This window comes from Notamacropus eugenii, chromosome 4 (genome assembly GCF_028372415.1).
Source record: "Notamacropus eugenii isolate mMacEug1 chromosome 4, mMacEug1.pri_v2, whole genome shotgun sequence".
Taxonomy (NCBI): domain Eukaryota; kingdom Metazoa; phylum Chordata; class Mammalia; order Diprotodontia; family Macropodidae; genus Notamacropus; species Notamacropus eugenii.
In genome coordinates, this window is record NC_092875.1 from 314,360,292 (window position 1) to 314,380,465 (window position 20,174).

Here is a 20,174-nt window from a genome sequence, read left to right on the forward strand (position 1 = left end):
GTAACTACATTAACACATTAAAGAGTATATTGAAGAAAGAAATGATGCAGATAATGAGAATGATAATGAGGATGATGATGGTGATGATAATGATGATGGAATTAAATGGAAAGAAACACTGACTGAAAGAACTGGGGATGAATACTTAGAGAAGAGATTTTTTTGGGGGAAGAAGAGTAGAGACAGCATTGAGAAAACAGTTATCTTTAACTATATGAAGGACTGTTTTTGGAAGAAGGATTAGAATTTATTTTGCTTGGTTGCAGAGGGTAGAACTAGGAGCAATGCATGGAAAATGTACAGAAGCGGTTTGAGCTAAATACAAAGAAAATGTCTTGGGAATTAGATTTATCCCAAATTGCAATATGCTTCCTCATCTTGTTGTGAATTTCCCCAACACATCAGGTCCTCAAGCAAAATTACTTGTTGATAATGTTAGAAAGGAAATTCCAGTTCAATAATTTGCTGTACTTGATAATCCCTGAGATTCTTTTCAACTCTGAAAATATACAACCTGGGAGTGCATGTACTTTATAACTTAGACTCACAGAAGATTAAAAAATATCAAATATTTATCACAAATTTTTCAGAATACTCCTTTTTGTTCATTTATGATATCTGATTTTAGGGAGCCTTTGAAACATCTTTCAAAATTCTATCAATGCATTCTTAAGGTGAGTGGACTCTACCTGAAGAATATATATCAGATTCATTGAAAGTGGTTAAAAAGTAAAAGAGGACAGAGTTCAATGATAAATCACTGTCCTATAAAATAGAGAAGCCATTACATTACAAACTGACATAAAATCAAATTGAAAAAATATATGAAAATGTATAGAAATGTAAATCCAAGGACTAAAATGACGGCAAGAAAAAACTGAAGTGTCAGCACAATACAGATGCTAACAAAATTCAGGAGCATGAACAAATGCTATGTCAACTCCAACTGATAAAACGTAAAAAGGCTGAGAAGATAACAATTTTTCTTTTTAGTTTTTCAAGGAGCAGTATTAAATATCACTGGATAAGATGACAAGAATTCTAATATGTGGTAGAGATAAGTTATTAATGTCGGAAATCTTGTCCATCGAAGTTAAAACTGCATATAGCACATTGAAAAAATCTCTTAGGCAATCATACAAAGAAAATCGAGAGATTAGACCAAACTTTATTGGGTAAAAGTCACAAAGCAAACACAAAATACAAACAGACATGTGGACAGGTGAACATTTCCTTTGAACTCCAAGCCTGATATAGCCAGGAAAATGAGAAAACCAAATCTCCTTCGGTAAATGTACTTACTTTGCTATTCTGTAACAGGTATTGCTTTATCAGAGAATAAAAATTCACCTCTACCAGCAGCACCTTTGGATGTTGGAAACAACTCTTATTATAAAAGTCAAAGAGCTTTTTTTAAAGAAGAAATGTTATGACATGATTCATTCTTACAAACAGGAAGAGTTGGGTTCAAATCTAAACGGAAAATTACAAACCTTGTGATCTTGGGCATGTCATTTAGTTTCTGTGAGCCAGTTTTCTCATTTATAAAATATGGAGAATAGTTGAATTTATTTCACAGTATTGTCTTGTTGATTAAATGAAATTTTATATGTAAAGCATTTTACAAACTTTAAAGTACTATACAAATGTGAGAGATGTTTGTTTTGTTTTTATCTAAAGTTGTCATTTCATTTGTGCAGAGAGCTCCCAGGGAAAACTTCCCTCTGACAATGTAGATCTATGCTGTCTTTACAACTTAAAGAACTGCTTGATGTCCTAAGAAGTGAAATGACATTCCCAAAATCATAGAACCAGTGTGTTTCAGAGGCTGCATTTGAAACCAGATCTTCCTCACTTCAAGACCTATTCTCTATTTATACTCTTAATATTAGGTTATTATTTAATTGTTGTTGTTTAGTCATATTTCAGGTCAGATTATATGTATCACAGTATAACCACACACAATACATTTATTGCTGCCTAACACCAGGATTATAAAGGATTGCAGTCTGCTTTTCACGTCAAAATAAATATTCTAGATTTTTAAGAATGGTTATTTAGAAAAGACATGGAAATAAACTTATTCTACAGTTCTAGACAAAAACATGCTAAAGGCCATATTGAAAATATGAGACAGATGGGGTTATTCTGGATGTTCTCTTCTGATTTTTGCAATTAAAATTAGGATACAGCCACAGAAGGATTTTTCTTTTAGAGGTAGTTTAGATGTCAGATCCTATCTAAATGACAGTTTTTCAAATAAATTAGAAGTGATTTCTTTCCATATATGTATCAATTTATATTTATTTAGACATACTACCCAAATCTATGTAAATCTGCTAGCACCAAATGTTACGAGAGGTAACATTTGTAAGGGAATTGCATGATAGTCAAGATTTAGTCAGTCAGTCAATAAGTACATATTAAGCATCCTGTGTTAGGCACTGAACTGAGACTGTGAGATGTAAAGAAAGGTGAAGTGCAGTTCTATTCAGGAAGATCTCAAATTACAATGGGGGGGAAGGCAAACACAAATAGTAATCAATAAACTATATACAATATAAATTAGAAACAATCAAAAGAAGGAAGTATCTAGAATTAAAATTGATTAAGAAAGCCTTCTTATAGAAGGTGAGATTTTAACTGGGATTAGAAAACAAAAGTAAGGAAGTGGACATAGGAAGGAAGAACAATTCATGAATGAGTGACAGGCAGTGAAAAGACCTGGAGTCAAGAGATATGGACTGTCTTATTTGAGGAATAAAAAGAAAAACAGTATCATTTGTTCACTCCATATAGAGATGAGCACAGGGGATGGAAATTGTAAGAACACTAGAACATTGTGGAGGGGCAAGAAATAAAGGTCATTGAAAGTCAAAAAGAGACATCTATTTTTGATTATGGAAATGAAAGAGAACCTCCTGAGTTTACTGAGTAAGAGGAAGAGTGGGATATGGCCAAATGTGTGCTTCTGGAAGCTCACTTTAAAATAGTATTTATTTATCATTCTTTTCTTTTAAAATTTTGAATTTTAGTTTCTTTTGTCCCCAACCTAATTAGAAGGCAAATAATATGATATCAATAATACTGGTGAAATCACATAAAATAATTCCATATTAGCCATATTGGAAAAAAAAAATTTTCAGAGTAGAATTTTCTTCGATCATGATATTGCTTAGAGTAGTTGACCATCACTACAATATTGCTGTTACTGTGCACAATGATCTAGATCTCCTCATTTCACTTTGCATCAGTTCATTTAGGACTTACCACAATTTTGTTTTTGTTTTTCCCCAAACCACCCCCTCATCACTTCTTAGAGCACAATAGTATTTCATCAAAATTATATGCCACAACTCATTCAGCCATTCCCCAACTGATGAGCATTGCCTAGCTTTCCAAACCTTTGAGACTACAATAAGAATTGCTATAAATATTTTTATACATACAGGTATCATTTTCCTTTTCTTTGGTGTACAGACCTATTAGTGGTATTTCTAGACCAGAGAATTAACAGGCTTATAGCCCTTTGGACATAATTACAGTCTTCTCTAGAATAATTGGATCAGTTCACTACTCCACCAACAGTTCATTAATATACATATTTTTGCTCATGTCCTCCTGAATTTGTCATTTCTAATAGGTGTGGCGGGAGTACCTGAGGGGTGTTTAAAATTGTCTTTCTCAAATCAGTGATGACCTGGAGCATTTTTTCCCTATGTACTCAGATAGCTGCCCATTTAAGTCCTTTGAGCATTTGTCAGTTGGGTGATGGGTTATAACAGCAAGTAAAATAAAATCTTTTGATGTTTGTCTGTACTGGGTTTTAACCAATCAGATACGTGAATGTGAACTCTAGCTAATCATATGCTGAGTAGAACTGTATATAAAGAGGGTCATTGCTGAGAAAGCAAGTGTTGAGAGAGCCAGCATTGAAGGGGTGAGCCAGCAATGAGTAGAAGAGAGCTGAGAGGAGATCTCTGATGGCAGAGACTTACTTAAGGAACCTCCGAACTTTGAAAGTGAATAAAGCTATAGAATAGAATAGAATAGAATAGAATAGAATAGAATAGAATAGAATAGAATAGAATAGAATAGAATAGAATAGAATAGAACAGAACAGAACAGAACAGAACAGAGTAGAGTAGAGTAGAGTAGAGTAGAGTAGAGTAGAATAGAATAGAATAGAATAGAATAGAATAGAATAGAATAGAATAGAATAGAATAGAATAGAATAGAATAGAATAGAGTAGAACAGAATAGAATAGAATAGGAATATAAACCTGCCCATTGAAAGGAGGCTTAGTTTAAGCCCCTTTTGAGAGCTGTAAAGTGAACTGAGCTGTTATCACTGAGTCTCTGGTCTTTGGGGGCGAATTGAGATAATGGTGCTGGTGGTTGGTGTCATTATTATTGTTGCCCTGTTGGGCCTGGTTTTCCCAGAGGTAGAAGTTGCCAGCTGGAGTAGGGAGAGCTTGGAGTGGAGCAGTCTCCATGAGCTGAGACACGGCGAAGGAGTGGAAAGTTGCCTACATGTGAATCTAGGTGAGAGTCAGGAGTGGTCAGACTACAGAACATGAGCCATGGGACATGGAAATCAACTTCAAGTTATTCTAGAGGTGTATGGTGTGGTATTTTCTGCCACCCCTTAAGGAAGCATCATGCTAAGGAAGACTTTAGCCTGGGACCCACTGATTGTGTAAACAATTGTTTTGGGGAATACTACTGAATGCAATGATATATGCTAGGTGCCATATGACATATTGAGTATCATGGGGTATGTTTAAGGATGTTGCTAAGAAGATTATTCTTTACTTTATTTAACAATGTTTAGTTTATTGCTCAATAGAGTTCATTTTACTACGCAATTTGACCCTAAAAAGTATTCACAGCAACAGTCCTCAGGTGCCCTGTCATGACTGGCATTGCATGGTTCATATTTTTATACAGTTTACTTAGTTCTCAATATATTTCAGACTTTTATAAGCTTAAATTTTTAAAAGTTTAATTTTATTGACTACCTAGTGGTTATTCTTTCAACTTTTTAACTTTTTTATGTTTCTTTTGCATCTTGTGTTTGAATATCAAAATTTCTATTTTGCTCTGTTTTTTTTCAAGAATGTTTAGAAATCCTCTATTTCAATAAATATTCATTTTTTCTTCTGAAGAGTTATACCAGGCAGGGAATTTTTGGTTGTAATCCTAGCTCCTTGGCCTTTTGAAATATCATATTTCAAGTTCTCCATGACTTTAGCATTGAATCTGACAAATCTTATAAGTTCTTGACTGCTTTTTTGAATGCTTTTTTTCTAATTGCTTGCAATATTTTTCTTTGACCTGTGAGCTCTGGAATCTGGCTATAATATTCCTGGGAGTTTACATTTTGGAATATCTTTCAGGAGGTGATCAGTGGTTTATATAAATTTCTATTTTATCCTTTGAAGTCAAAATATTATGGCAGTTTTCTATACTCAACTCATTGGGTACTTAATACCAATTGATTTGTGTATGCAATAACCTCTTTGAACCAATCTTGCCACGAGTAAAGTTAAAATGATGTCCTTTCCCTCATTTTTCACTCCATTAAAATAAGTCTTTTGCATCTCTTCATGTGAGATAATTTACTCCAATCTACCTCTTCTTTGTCTCTGCTCTCAGTGTAATTATCTTTCTTGTATCTTAATTTTTTTATATCATCCTGTCAATGTCACCTTAAACCTACTCCCTCTGTCCAAGTATATATACTCCTAGATGCTCCAATAGAGATATAGTTTTTTTTTTTTTATTTTTAACATAGTTCATATCACACAAAACAATTCCAACTTTTGTTCAGGAGATAATTCTATTTAAAGAATTTAAAATATAAACCACCAGAGAACTGTTTTTAAACATTAACCGAGACACAAATAATTTTATATATGCTAACTTCACAAGCCCTTGACCCAATTGTTTCCACAGTATTACTAACAATTAAAGGACCCTAACTTATTGTTGGTGGTCTAAAGTCCTAAGCCTAATAGCTTAATTTTAAACTTCACCTCAGATGTTCCCCTACCAACAGTTTATAATTTAATAGACCTGGTATTAACTTACAAACTTTTTGACTATAGGAAATTTCCACTAAGAGTAGGGACATTGCAGGGATACAATATCTCCCCAGCTTCATGTCAATTCCAGGTAGGAGTAGATTGTCATCTTGCATTCAGGCAGGCTTAAAGTCTGCCAGGTGTCAGTGGGGAAATTGAGCCAGGAGAATATTACCTCAGCCCAGGCTTGACAGTCTCTCTCCCACCCTTCCTATGAGATCACCTTTTCCAGTTCATACCAGCATCTCACAAGTTTACTGGAATCATGGATTGGAGGTTCAGACCATCTTTCTTGCTATCTATACCTGGAGTTCGTCTCAGAAGAACAGTCACTTAATAGTCCCATAGCATCTTAAAATAGCAAGTTCCAATAAGCAGGTTTCAAATATGACTATAATTTCACTTTGGCTAAGGAATATCTTTTGAGGCAAGTCTTAAGTGGCTTACGTGCCTTTCTATACATATTCTAGTTCTGGATTAAATAGCAATCATAAAATCAAATTTACCATTAAAACCATAACTTTTCCATCGATGTCAAATTTTACCTGAGGTTACCTGACTCTAGGAAATTTACACTAAAATTCTTTTCCCCAAACTAAAGATGTCTTTGATTTATTCTCAGTAATTAATTCAGTCAACTGTTTTAATACTAATTGCTTTTATATCACTTTGTAACATGTCTAATTTTTCTCCCCATCGCTCCCCTCCCCCCACTCCCTAATACCTTACATTCTGATTACCCCTTCCCTCAATGTACCCTCCCTTCTATCACATCCCACCCTTCCCTTATCCCCATCTTCTCTATTTTCTTGTAGGGCAAGATAAATTTCTATACCCCATTTCCTGTATTTCTTATTTCCTGGTTATATACAATAAAAATTCTCAATATTTGTTACTAATACTTTGAATTCTTACTTCTCTCCCTCCTACTCTCTCTACCTATATCCACTGAGAAGACAAGCAATTCAATACAGACTAAATATGTGTCATTTCGAAAAGACTTCTGTCGTAATCATGTTGTGTAATACCTAACTATATTGCCCTCTAGACTACTCTCTCCCCCCTTGTTTTCTTTTATATATTTTTATTCCCTCATTTGACTTTGTCCCTTCTCAAATGTGTTTATTTCTAGTTACTCCTTTCTCCCATTTGCTTTCCCTTCTGTCATTCCCCCCACCCCACTTGTCATCTCCTCCCATACTTTCCTGTGGTATGAGATAGATTTGCATATCAAATTTAGTGAGCATGTTATTCCCTCCTTCAGTCATGTGGAGAAAGTAGCTTCACTTTTCCCCTCTCCTCCTTTTTTTTCCTCCATTGAACAAGAGTTTTCTTTATCTCTTTCATGAGTTATAGCCTGCCCCATTCTTTTTCTCCCTTTCTCCTCCCAGTACTTCCTCTCTCACCCCTTAATTTTTATTTAATTTTTTTGTGTGTGTGTGGATATCATCTCTTCTGATTGAACACAACCTGTACTGTCTGTCTATATATGTGTATGTGTGAGTGTGTGTGTGTGTATGTGTGTGTATGTTTTCAATCCCTCCACCTACTCAAATACTGAGAAAAGATTCAAGAGTTATAAATATTTTCTTTCCATGTAGAAATGTAAACAGGTCAGCTTTAGAAAGTCTTTTATGATTTCTCTTTCCTATTTACCTTTCCATGCTTTTCTTGATTCTTCTCTTGGAAAGTCAAATTTTCTACACAGTTCTTGTCTTTTCATCAATATGAATGCTTCAAAGTCCTCTATATCATTGAATTTTGCCCTCTGGTTCTAGAATCAGCTCAATTTTCCTTGATAATTTCATAGAAGTTAATGTCTAAGCTCTTTTTTTGATCATGGCTTTCAGGCAGTCCCATAATTTTTAAGTTGTCTCTCCTGCAGTTATTTTCCAGGTCAGTTGTTTTTCCAATGATATGTTTCACCTTCTCTCCTGTTTTCTCAAACTTTTGGTTTTATTTCTTAACTGCTTTGTTTATCTCATAGTTATTCATTTCCCTGAACTCAATTCTCTCTTTCAACTAATTATTTTGCTCAGTGAGCTTTTGAACTTTCTCCTCCATTTGGCTAATTCTGCATTTTAAAGCCTCCTTCTCCTCACTGGCTTTTTGGACCTCTTTTTCTAATTGAGTTAGCCTCTTTTTTTCCTCAGGTTTTTCTTTTTTTGATTCTCCTTTAGTAAGCTGCTAAGTTGCTTTTCAAGCTCTTCTATTGACTGAGCCCAGTTTAAATTTCCTTTGGAGGCCCTGGAGACCAGGGCCTTGATTTCCTTGGACAGTATGCCTTGTTCTTCCTCATTTGATAGGATGGGAGGAGATACCAGTTCACCAAGAAAGTAACCTTTCATGGTCTTATATATTTTTTCCATTTTGGGGGCATTTCCCACTCAGTTACTTGACTTCTGAGTTTCCTTTCCACAACCACCTGGCCTCCAGTTCTGTCAAGCTGGCAGTAGGGGCTGAGATTCAGATGAGCTGCTTCAATCCCCCAGGGGCTTTAGGCAGCAGCAGGGTAGCTAATCAGTGTGAGATTATCCACACAGGGCTCAGTTCCCTCAGGGGCTTTACAATGAGGTCTTCAACAATGGATGTAGGCTGCTGACTGCCTTGGGAGCCCTTGTCTGCTGCTGCCTCTGCTGCTGCCACCTAAGGAGACCTGAGTTATGGGGATACTCTGCTCTCTTCTCTGCCAGTCGAAAAAACCCTCTTCAAGATGGCAGAGTGAGAGCAATGACTCACCTAAGCTCTTGGACAAACTCCTTCAGATACCTCTGAAAGGAGAATCTGACCAAATTTTGGAGGTGTGGAATCCAGTGGGAGACAGACTGACAGATTTGGAGCCCAGGTTAGACTACAAGGTCCACGGGAAGGATCTGTTCTGTGGGGGTGAGCCCTCAGCACACAGCACAGCATGGCCAGTGCAGCAGAGTGGAAAGGAACCGAGAAACCTGAGAGCGGTGGGCAGAACCTGTGAGCAGCATCTGAGGGCAGGAGACAAGCCAAACCAAGCCAGTGAGAGCCACTGAGTGCCAGATAACAGAGCAGCAGCTCCGGAGATTTTCACCCTGAAGATTAAACATGGGTAAGTCACCTACTTGAACTTCTGGGAGCCAGGATGGTGGAGTGATCAGTAAGTGCTCTCTCCTCCCCCCTTGATGACCATGAAAGAATCATTAAATATTTCCCCAGAAAAATCTTGGATCAGCGGGAACAGCAGAAGGGGCCAATAGTCTCATAACACCTGAGGTTAGGAAAATAGCTAAGGGGGATTCCTCCTACTGTGGCAGAGGCAAAGCAGAAGGACAGAGGACCTAGGGCAGAGAAAACTCGCACTAGGACCCAGGCAAGCCTCAGCACCAGGAGACGAGCCCTAGGAGGGGTGGAAACATGCATTAGCATTTAGGCTTGCCTCAGCACTCCAGGGGAAAAGGGAAGACAATAGGGCAGCTGGGATCACCATCCCCTGAGCTTGCCTTTGCCTCAGTTCTTGGTTGTAATCAAATTTCCTTTGCCTTCTGGCATATCATGTTCCAAGACCTAAAATCTTCTAATGTAGAATTTCCTAAATTTTGTGGCATCCTCACTGTGTCTCCATATTTGAGTTATTTCTTTATAGCTGGTAATAGTATTTTCTCCTTGAGGTAGGAGGAGTTCTGAAATTTCACTATAATTTCACTACTCATGGGAGTTTTCGTTTTGAGATCTCTTTCAGGAGATGATCTATATAGTCATTCAATGTTTATTTTACCCTCTGTTTCTAGGATATCACATCAGTTTTTCTTGATAATTTCTTCATATGTCATTTCTTGGTCCTTTTTCTATTTTTTCATTCCTTTGATTTTGTTTAATTGATTCTTGAAATCTCATAGAGTCATTAGCTTCCACTTGTCTAATTATAATTTTTAAGGAGTTATCTCCTTCAATTAGATTTTATTCGTCATTTTCCATTTGTTCAATTTAACTTTTTAAGGAGTTATCTCCAAACAATTTTTGTACATTTTTTCACATTTTTTGTGCTTCCTTTACCAAGATGTTTTTTTTTAATAGTTCTGTCACATTAATCATTTCTTTTCCTGATTTTTGTTCTATTTCTCTTATTTGGGTTTTAAAATCTTTTTGAGCTTTTCTTGTTCTTTTGGGTCTTGAAGCCAATTGATGTTTTCCCTTGAAGCTTTGCATATAGCCATTTTGTCCATGTTGTCCTTTTCTGAGTTTGTATTTTTTCCCTGTCCTTGTACTAATTTCCTATGGTCAAATTATTTTCTGTATTTTTGCTCAATTTTATTGCATGTTTCATGACTTTTAAAATTGAACTCTGCTTGTGGAATGGAGGGTACATTGTCCCAAGCTTCTTGTGGCAAAGTTTGCAGGTGATGGCCACTCACCTGGAGCTTCACTGGCAGCAGGGATGTCTTACTGCTTTCCTGGTACAGTACTGAGACACCCAGGGAACCTGGTGCTACATTGTGGGTGAGAGGGGCCCTGGTTGCCCACCTGGTATTGCTTTGGTGCCTTTGGGGAGCCAGACTGTTTCCCTAGAGCTCTGCCAGAGCCTATGGGTTGGTAATATTACAATAGGACTTAAACACTGGGGTAGGCTGGCCTAATATCATTCTGAGACCTTTGCAACTGACCTATACTGGGCCTTAAGTCCAGCCACTGGCTTTCTGGGGTGTAGCTTGACCTGGAATGTGTTCTCCTTTTACCCACATAAAACACACCTTTTTCTGCCAACTTGGTATGTTGTCTTGCCTGGAAAAATATTTATCCCTTAGTTTGGTTGGTTATGTCCTTCCAGAAGTCATTTTGAGGCATTATTTTATAATTATATGGGGTTGAATTTTGGAGGGTTGGGGCAATTTCCTGTCATATTCCTCCACCTTGTCTCCTAGAAGTCCTCTCCCTCATTCCTAACAGACAAGTAACCTTCTTGCAAAATGTCAAGGCCTCCTTTTTTGTGAGAGGGACAGGTAAGAGAAAGTCCTTATTTCTGATATGGTCAGAAAGTTGCCTTTCATTTTAGAGAAGCAGATGAAAGAACATGTGGTAGCAAGCCCCCCATGTTTACTGGGATGCTTACTGATATAGGTAAGATACCCAGTTGAGTGTCTGTATTATTCCCTCCTTAAAGCAAAGTCAATGAGAGTAACGTTCACTTATTCCCTCTCATGTTCTCCCTTGTTCCCTACATTATGAAAGCTTTTTCATGTCTCTTTTATGTGAGTTAATTTGCCACGTTCTATCTCTCTCTTTCTCCTTCTCCTAATATATCTGTTCTTTTCAGTCAAAATGCTTGAAATCCCTCTCTTTCATTGAATATCCATTTTTCCCCTGAAGTATTATATTACCCAATTTTGGTGGTAGGTAATTCTCGATTTTAATTCTAGCTCCTCTGTTCTGTACAATATAGTATTCCAAGCCCATTGATCCTTTAATGTAGAAGCTGCTAGACATTGTGTTATCCTAATTGTATTTAAAGAATGTTCAAATTGTTCCTAGCTTCTTGCAAAATTTTCTCCTTGATTTGGGAACACTGGAATTTGGCTACAATATTCCTAGAAGTTTTAGTATCTTTTTCCAGAGATGATTGTTTGATTCCTTCCATTTCTATTTTACCCTCTGGTCTTAGGATATCAGGGCAGTTTTCCCTGATTACTTATTGAAAGATGATATGTAGGTCCTGTTTTTGATCAAGGCTTTCATGCAGTCCAATAACCTTTAAAGTATCTCTCTGGGATCTATTTTCCAGGTCAGTGGTTTTTCCAATGAGATATTTCATATTGTCTTCTATTTTTTCACTCTTTTGGTTTTATAATTTCTTGATTATTCATAAAGTCATTAGCTTCCATTTGTTGTATTCTACTTTTGAAGGAATTATTTTCTTCAGTGAGCTTTTGGACCTCATTTTCCATTTGGCCCACACTGTTTTTTTAGGCATTCTTCTCCTCATTGGCTTTCTGGACTTCTTTTGTTATTTAGGTTAGTCTATTTTTAAGGTGTCATTTTCTTCAGTATTTTTGGGATCTCTTTTATCAAGCTGTTAACTCGTTTATCATGATTTTCTTGTATCACTATCTTCTCTCTGCCCAATTGTTCCTCTGCTTCTCTTATTTGATTTTCAAAATCCTTTTTTGAGCACTTCCATGACCCGAGACCAATTCATATTTTTTCTTGGAGGCTTTTGATGTAGGAGCTTTGACTTTGTTGTCTTCTTCTGGTTGTATGTATTGATCTGCTTGTCACCAAAGTATGATTCAATAGTCTGATATTTCCCTCTGCTTATTTTACTAGGCAAATACTTGACTTTCTCTCTCTTTATTAAGGTAGGACTCTGCTTCCAGTGTGTAGGGTGTCCTATACCAAATTACAGCGGTTTTGTGCAGCTATTTTCTGAGATACTTCTAGAGTCCTGTAAATTTCAGTTCTTCCAAGGTGATATGATCAAAGGAGAGTTGTTTACTCCTTTCATGGCCAGTGTTCTATTCTGTGAGTGAGCAACAAGTTCGTTTTTCTGTCTTGCAACTCTGAGGAGTATTCCATCTCCACTGCAGCCATAATCTCTGCCACACCAACACTCCTCCTCAACACCAGGACCACCACCCAGGACTGTGACCCAGATCCAAGCACAGGCAAAGCAAGATAATCTTGCCTCAGTGACAGTAAGAGGCCTCTGAAATCTCCATCTGATCAGCCACTCTATTCCTACACTGTCTGTGGACAGGGAGATCTGGAAACAGTGGCTGCTGCTGCTGCTACTTCAGGTACCACTTCCATTACCACAGGGGTGTGGCCTATACTGTGCTCCTCTGTCACTGAGATTCAACATAGTTTTCTCACTGACCTCTTTTCCCCTTATACATTTTTAATAAATTAATTTGTTTTTGGTTTTCTACAATCACTTCCATAAGTTTTAACTTTTCTCCCCCTCATTCTCTTCTCCTTCACCAAGAGGACATGCAGTCTTACCTGGGTTTTACACATACATTTTATTAAATCTTTTTTCACATTAGTCACTTTACATAGAAGAATTAAAATGAATGGGAGAAAACCAAAAACCAAAACAAAACATAAGAGAAGAGAAAATAGTCTGCATCATTCTGCATTGTAATTCTATAGTTCTTTCTCTGGATGTGAATGGCATTTTTCATTAAGACTCCTTTGGAAATGCTGTGCATTGCTGTAAAAGGCTAAGTCTACCAAAAACAGTCTTGAACACTGTGGCTGTTACTGTGTATAATGTTCTTGTGGTTGTGCTCATTTCATTTAGCATCAGTTGCTATGTCTTCCCAGGTTTTTTTGAAGTCCTCCTGTTCATTGTTTCTTATAGCACAATAATATTTCATTATGTTCATATACAACAACTTGTTCAGCCATTCCCCAATTGATTGGCACTCCCTTAATTTACAATTCTTTGCCACCACAAAAAGAGCTACTATAAACAATTTTGTACATGTGCCTCTGTTTCCCAGTTTTATGAACTTTTAGGGATATATCCCTAGAAGTGATATTGATGGGTCAAAGGTTAGATACATTTTTATAGACCTTTGGGCATAGTTCCAAATTGCTCTCTAGAATGATTGGATGAACTCACAGTTCCATCCACAATTAATTAGTGTACCAACTCTCTCTCATCTTTTATAACATTTAACACCTTCTTGTTTTGTCATGCCAAACAATCTAATTGGTGAGATCTGGCACCTCAGAGTTGTTTTGATTTGCATCTCTCTAATCAATTGTGATTTAAGAGCATTTTTCCATATCACTATAGATATCTTTAAATTCTTCCCCTGAAAAGTGCCTGTTCATGTCAATTGGGGAATGATTTATATTCTTGTAAATTTGACTAGGTTCTCTATGTATTTTGGAAATTAGATCTATATCATAGACACTAATTGTAAAAATTCTTTTCCATTTTTCTAATTCCTTCTTAATATTGGTTGCATTGACTTGGTTTGTGCTAACACTTTTCGAATTTAATATAATCAAAATTACCCATTTTGAATTTTATAATGTTCTCTATTTCTTTCTTGGTCACAAATTTCTCCATTCTCCATAAATCTGCCCCCCAAAGAACTATTCCTTCATCCACTAATATTTTCATAGTATCAACATTTATATCTAGATTGTATACACATTTGAACTTTGTTCTTTTGTATGCTATCAGCCAATGGTCTATGCCCAGTTTCCACCACTCTATTATCCAGTTTTCCCAGTAATTTTCTTCAAACAGTAAGTTTTTGTCCCACAAGCTTGGGTCCATGGATTTATGAAACATTAGACTGCTATAACCATTGACTCCTGTGTCTTGTGGTGATAACGGACTCTTGTAAGTGTACCTAGCTTATCTCCATTACATTTCATGGTTGCTCATGGTTTGGGGTAGATGCTATTTATTATTTTAAGTGAGGCTCCATTTATTCCTCTGCTCTCTAGAGTTTTCAGTATGAATGTGTGTTGTATTTTATCAAAAGCCTTTTCTGCATCTGTTGAGACAATCATATGGTTTCTGTTAGTTATGTTGTTGATATGATCAATAGTGCTGATGGTTTTTCTAATTTTGAACCTGACCTGCATTGCCAGCATAAATCCTACCTGATCAAAGTGTATTGTTCTTATACAATCATTTTGCTAACATATTATTTAAAAATTTGCATCCATATTCATTAGGGCAATTGATCTATAATTTTCTTTCTTTGTTTTGGCTCTTCATAGTTTAGCTCTCAGAACCATACTTGCATCACAAAAATAATTTGGTAGGGCTCTGCCAATTTTCCCAAACAATCTACATAGAATTGGAATGAGCTGTTTCTTAAATCTTTGATAGAATTAATTTGTAAAGCTGTCTGACCCTGGAGACTTTTTCCTAGTGACTTCATTGTGGCTTGTTAATTTTTTTTTTCTGAGATGGGGTTATTTAAATATTTTACTTCCTCTGGGCAATTTGTATTATTTAAAAAATATTTATCCGTTTGATACTGTCATATTTATGGCAGTAATGTTTGGTAAAGTAATTTCTAATTACTATTTCAATTTCCTCTTCATTAGAGGTGAGTTCACTCTTCTCATTTTTGATATTGGAATTTGGTTTTCTTCTTTCTTTTTTGAAATCAAAGTGACTAAAAGTTTATCAATTTTGTTGGTTTTTGCATAAAACTAGCTCTTAGTTTTATTTATTATTTCAATAGTTTTCTTAATGTAAATTTTATCAATCTCTTCTTTACTTTTTCAGTATTTCTAATTTGATATTTAATTGAGGATTTTCATTTTTTTCTTATTTCTAGCTTTCTCACTTGTATGCCCAATTAACTAATCTCCTCTTTCTCTATTTTATTCATATAGGCATTCAATGATATATAACTTCCCCTAAGAACTGCTTTCACTGCATTTGATTAATTGTGGTAGGTTGTCTCATTATTGTCACTCTCTTGAATGAAGTTATTGATTGTTTCTATGATTTGTTGTTTAACCTACCAATTCTTTAGGATTAGATTATTTAGTTTCCAATTAATTTTTGGTCCATCTTTTCATGGTCCTTTGTTACATATAATTTTTATTGCATCATTTTCTGCAAATATGCGTTGAGTAGGTCTGCTTTTCTGCACTGGACTGTGACATTCTTATGTCCTAGGATATGGCCAGTTTTTGTGTATGTGCCATGAAAAGGTATATTTCTTTCTATCTCCATTTTATTTTCTCCAGAGGTCTTTCTTAACTGCCTTGTCCAGAATTCTATTCCCCTCCTTATTTCTTGTTTATGTTTATGCTAAATTTATCAAGTTCGGAGAGGGAGACATTGAGGTACCCCTCTAGTATAGTTTAACTATTTCTTTGTGTAACTGAACTTCTCTTCTAAGAATTGAGATGCTAAACTGCTTGGTGCATATGTTCAGTAACATTATTTCATTCTCAATGGTGTGTTTTAGAAGGATATGGTTTCCTTCTTTATCTCTTTTGATTAGATCTATTTCTGCTTTTGCTTTTTCTGAGATTTGAATTGCTACCCCTGCTTTTTTATATCAACAGAAGCATAATATATTCTTCTTTTACCTTTAACTTCACCCTGTTTCTATCCCCCAGTTTCAAATGTGTTTCTTGTAAACAATATGTTGTAAGATTACGGTTTTTAGGGGGAGGAGATAAGATGGCAGAGTACAAAGATACACATACACTAGCTCCGAACCCACAGCCCATAAAATATCTGTAAAGAAGATCTCCCAACAAATTCTGGAGCAGCAGAAGCCACAGAACAATGGAGCGGATGAGATTTCTGTTCCAGAGAGCCCTGAAAACCTCACACGAAAGGTCCCTCACACCCTGGATCCGGAGCAGAGCCAAGCCTTGCCTTGGCCATGAAGCACCGAGAGGAGCGGATCCGAGCAGGCTTCAGGGATGGAATCTCTAGCAGCCCTGCACGTCCCTCCACCCAAAGGCGCCAGGGGTAAGAGAGTCATTTTTTGGTGGCCAACAGGGGAGTGGGGTGTCCCTGTGGCTCCCCCTTGGGAGGCAGCAGTGGGGTGGCAGATGACTGGGGCTCCCCAAGCAGGCAGGAGCCAGGATCCATTGCTGAAGGTCTCTGCATAAACCCCCTGAGGGAACTGAGCCCCGTGTGGCAGCCCTGCCCCAACCTGAGCACCTGAACTTAATCTCACACTGAATACCTGCCCCGTGCCCGCCCAAAGACCTGAGGCTGGGAAGCAGCATTTGAATCTCAGACCGCAAGAGCTGGCTGGGAAGATCTGGAGGCGAGGTGGGGGTGGAAACAAAACGCAGAAGGCAAGTCACTGGCTGGGAAAACGCCCAGAAAAGGGGAAAAAAAATGAGACGATAGAAGGTTACTTTCTTGGTGAACAGGTATTTCCTCCCTTCCTTTCTAATGAGAAAGAACAAAGCTTAACATCAGGGAAAGACACAGAAGTCAAGGCTTCTTTATCCCAGCCCACTCAATGGGCTCAGGCCATGGAAGAGCTCAAAAAGGATTTTGAAAATCAAGTTACAGAGGTGGAGGAAAAACTGCGAAGAGCAACGAGAGACATGCAAGCAAAGCATGAACAGCAGGTCAGCACCCTGCTAAAGGAGACCCAAAAAAATGTTGAAGAAAATAACACCTTGAAAAATAGGCTAACTCAATTGGCAAAAGAGGTTCAAAAAGCCAATGAGGAGAAGAATGCTTTCAAAAGCAGAAATAGCCAAATGGAAAAGGAGGTTCAAAAGCTCACTGAAGAAAATAGTTCTTTCAAAATTAGAATGGAACAGATGGAGGCTAATGACTTTGTGAGAAACCAAGAAATCACAAAACAAAACCAAAAGAATGAAAAAATGGAAGATAATGTGAAATATCTCACTGGAAAAAGAACTGACCTGGAAAATAGGTCCAGGAGAGACAATTTAAAAATTATGGGCCTACCTGAAAGCCATGATCAAAAAAAGAGCCTAGACATCATCTTTCATGAAATTATCAAGGAAAACTGCCCTGAGATTCTAGAACCAGAGGGCAAAATAAATATTCAAGGAATCCACAGATCACCGCCTGAAAGAGATCCAAAAAGAGAAACTCCTAGGAACACTGTGGCCAAATTCCAGAGTTCTCAGGTCAAGGAGAAAATATTGCAAGCAGCTAGAAAGAAACAATTCAAGTATTGTGGAAATACAATCAGGATAACACAAGATCTAGCAGCTTCTACATTAAGGGATCGAAGGGCATGGAAGATGATATTCCAGAAGTCAAAGGAACTAGAACTAAAACCAAGAATCACCTACCCAGCAAAACTGAGTATAATACTTCAGGGGAAAAAATGGTCTTTCAAAGAAATAGAGGACTTTCAAGCATTCTTGATGAAAAGACCAGAGCTGAAAAGAAAATTTGACTTTCAAACACAAGAATGAAGAGAAGTATGAAAAGATAAACAGCAAAGACAACTCACAAGGGACTTACTAAAGTTGAACTGTTTACATTCCTACATGGAAAGATAATATTTGTAACTCTTGAAACTTATCAGTATGTCGGTAGTTGGTGGGATTACACACACACACACACACACACACACACACACACACACACACACACACACACATGCACACACACAGAGAGACAGAGAGCACAGAGTGAATTGAATAGGATGGGACCATATCTTAAAAAAATGAAATTAAGTGGTGAGAGAGAAATATATTGGGAGGAGAAAGGGAGAAATGGAATGGGGCAAATTATCTCTCATAAAAGAGGCAAGCAAAAGACTTTTTAGTGGAGGGAAAAAGAAGGGAGGTGAGAGAAAAACATGAAGTTTACTCTCATCACATTTGACTAAAGGAAGGAATAAAATGCACACTCATTTTGGTATGAAAACCTATCTTACAATACAGGAAAGTGGGGGATAAGGGGATAAGCAGGGTGGGGAGGATGATGGAAGGGAGGGCATGGGGAGGAGGGAGCAATTTGAGGTCAACACTCTTGGGGAGGGACACGATCAAAAGAGTGAATAGAAGGAATGGGGGCAGGATAGGATGGAGGGAAATATAGTTAGTCTTACACAACACGACTATTATGGAAGTCATTTGCAAAACTACACAGACATGGCCTATATTGAATGGCTTGCCTTCCAAAAGGAATGGGTGGGGAGGGAGAGATGATGAGAAGTTGGAACTCAAAGTTTTAGGATCAACTGTTCAGTACTGTTCTCGCTACTAGGAAATAAGAAATACAGGTAAAGGGGTATAGAAAGTTACCTGGCCCTACAGGACAAAAGAGAAGATGGGGACAAGGGGAGGGAGGGATGATATAAGAGAGGGCAGATTGGAGATAGGGGCAATCATAATGCTTGGTGTTTTGGGGTGGAGGAGGGGACAAATGGGGTGAAAATTTGGAACCCAAAATTTTGTGAAAATGAATGTTAAAACTTAAATAAATTAATAAAAAATACACACACAGGCACACACAGACACACACAGACACACGCAGACATATATATCTATATCTATGTCTATATCTATATATATGTCTATATCTATATCTATATCTATATCTATATCTATCTATCTATCTATCTATCTATCTATCTATCTATCTATCTATCTGTCTGTCTGTCTGTCTGTCTATCTATCTATCTATCTATCTATCTATCTATCTATCTATCTATCTATCTATATATATATATATAAAAGACTGTGGTTTTTAATCCATTCTGTAATCTGCTTCTGTTTTATAGGAGAGATATTCCCACTCACATTCCCAGTTATGATTACTATCTGTGTCTCTCTCCATCCTATCCCCCCATTTATGTTTTTATTCCTCCCTTATCCATTCTTCTTTTCAAGAATTTGACTTTTGACCACCCCTTCCTTCAGTCTTCCCTCCATTCTATCATCCACACTCCCTTTTATTTTCCTTTCCCTTACTACTTCTTTCCCTTTCAATTCTCCCTCCTTTTTCTTTTCCATTTCCTACTGCCTGCAGAGCAAGTTAGATTTCTATACTTAATTGAGTGTGTTGTTCCCTCCTTGAACCAAATCCCATTAGAGTAAATCTGAAACAATGCTCATTTCTCTCCCCTCTTTGCCTCTACTGTATTATGTTTTTGTGCCTCTTTCTGTGATGTACTTTAGATTTTTCTGCCTCCTCATTTTCTCTTCTTCTGTTGCAATCCCTTTGCACAGCTTAATTACATTTTTGTCATCTCATTAGTTAAATTGTACTCTTTCTCCCATCTATATAGGTCCATTTTAGATGTAAAAATAAATTTATAATACTGAAAATAAACAAGTATCATCCTCCCATATAGGGACATAAGCAGTTTGCCCACATTGCATAACGATTTTTTCCCTGTTTACATTTTTATGTCTCTATTGAGTCTTGTATTTGGATATGGGCTCTGTTGGGCTCTGGCCTTTTCATCAGGAAGGTTTGGAAATCCTTTATGTCCTTGAATGTCTATCTCCTGAAAGGTTATGTTCAGTTTTGCTGGGCGATTTATCCTTGGTTGTAAAGTCCATTTACTGTGTTCCATGACTGTGATACATGATTAATTACTTATTAATTAATTAATAAAACTTTTTTTACTCTATATGAACTTGGCAATTTCTTACTTTTATTATTGT

General features: G+C 36.9%; 1 long non-coding RNA gene across 1 annotated transcript in view; it reads left to right on the plus strand.

Moving 5' to 3' along the window:
- Window positions 1-8,188: 8,188 nt before the first annotated feature.
- LOC140498452 (uncharacterized) overlaps window positions 8,189-20,174 on the plus strand; it is a 48,830-nt gene continuing 36,844 nt past the window's right edge. The window contains exon 1 of the long non-coding RNA XR_011965097.1: window positions 8,189-9,168. This is a non-coding gene — a long non-coding RNA (uncharacterized lncRNA). The remainder of the gene's footprint in view (window positions 9,169-20,174) is intronic.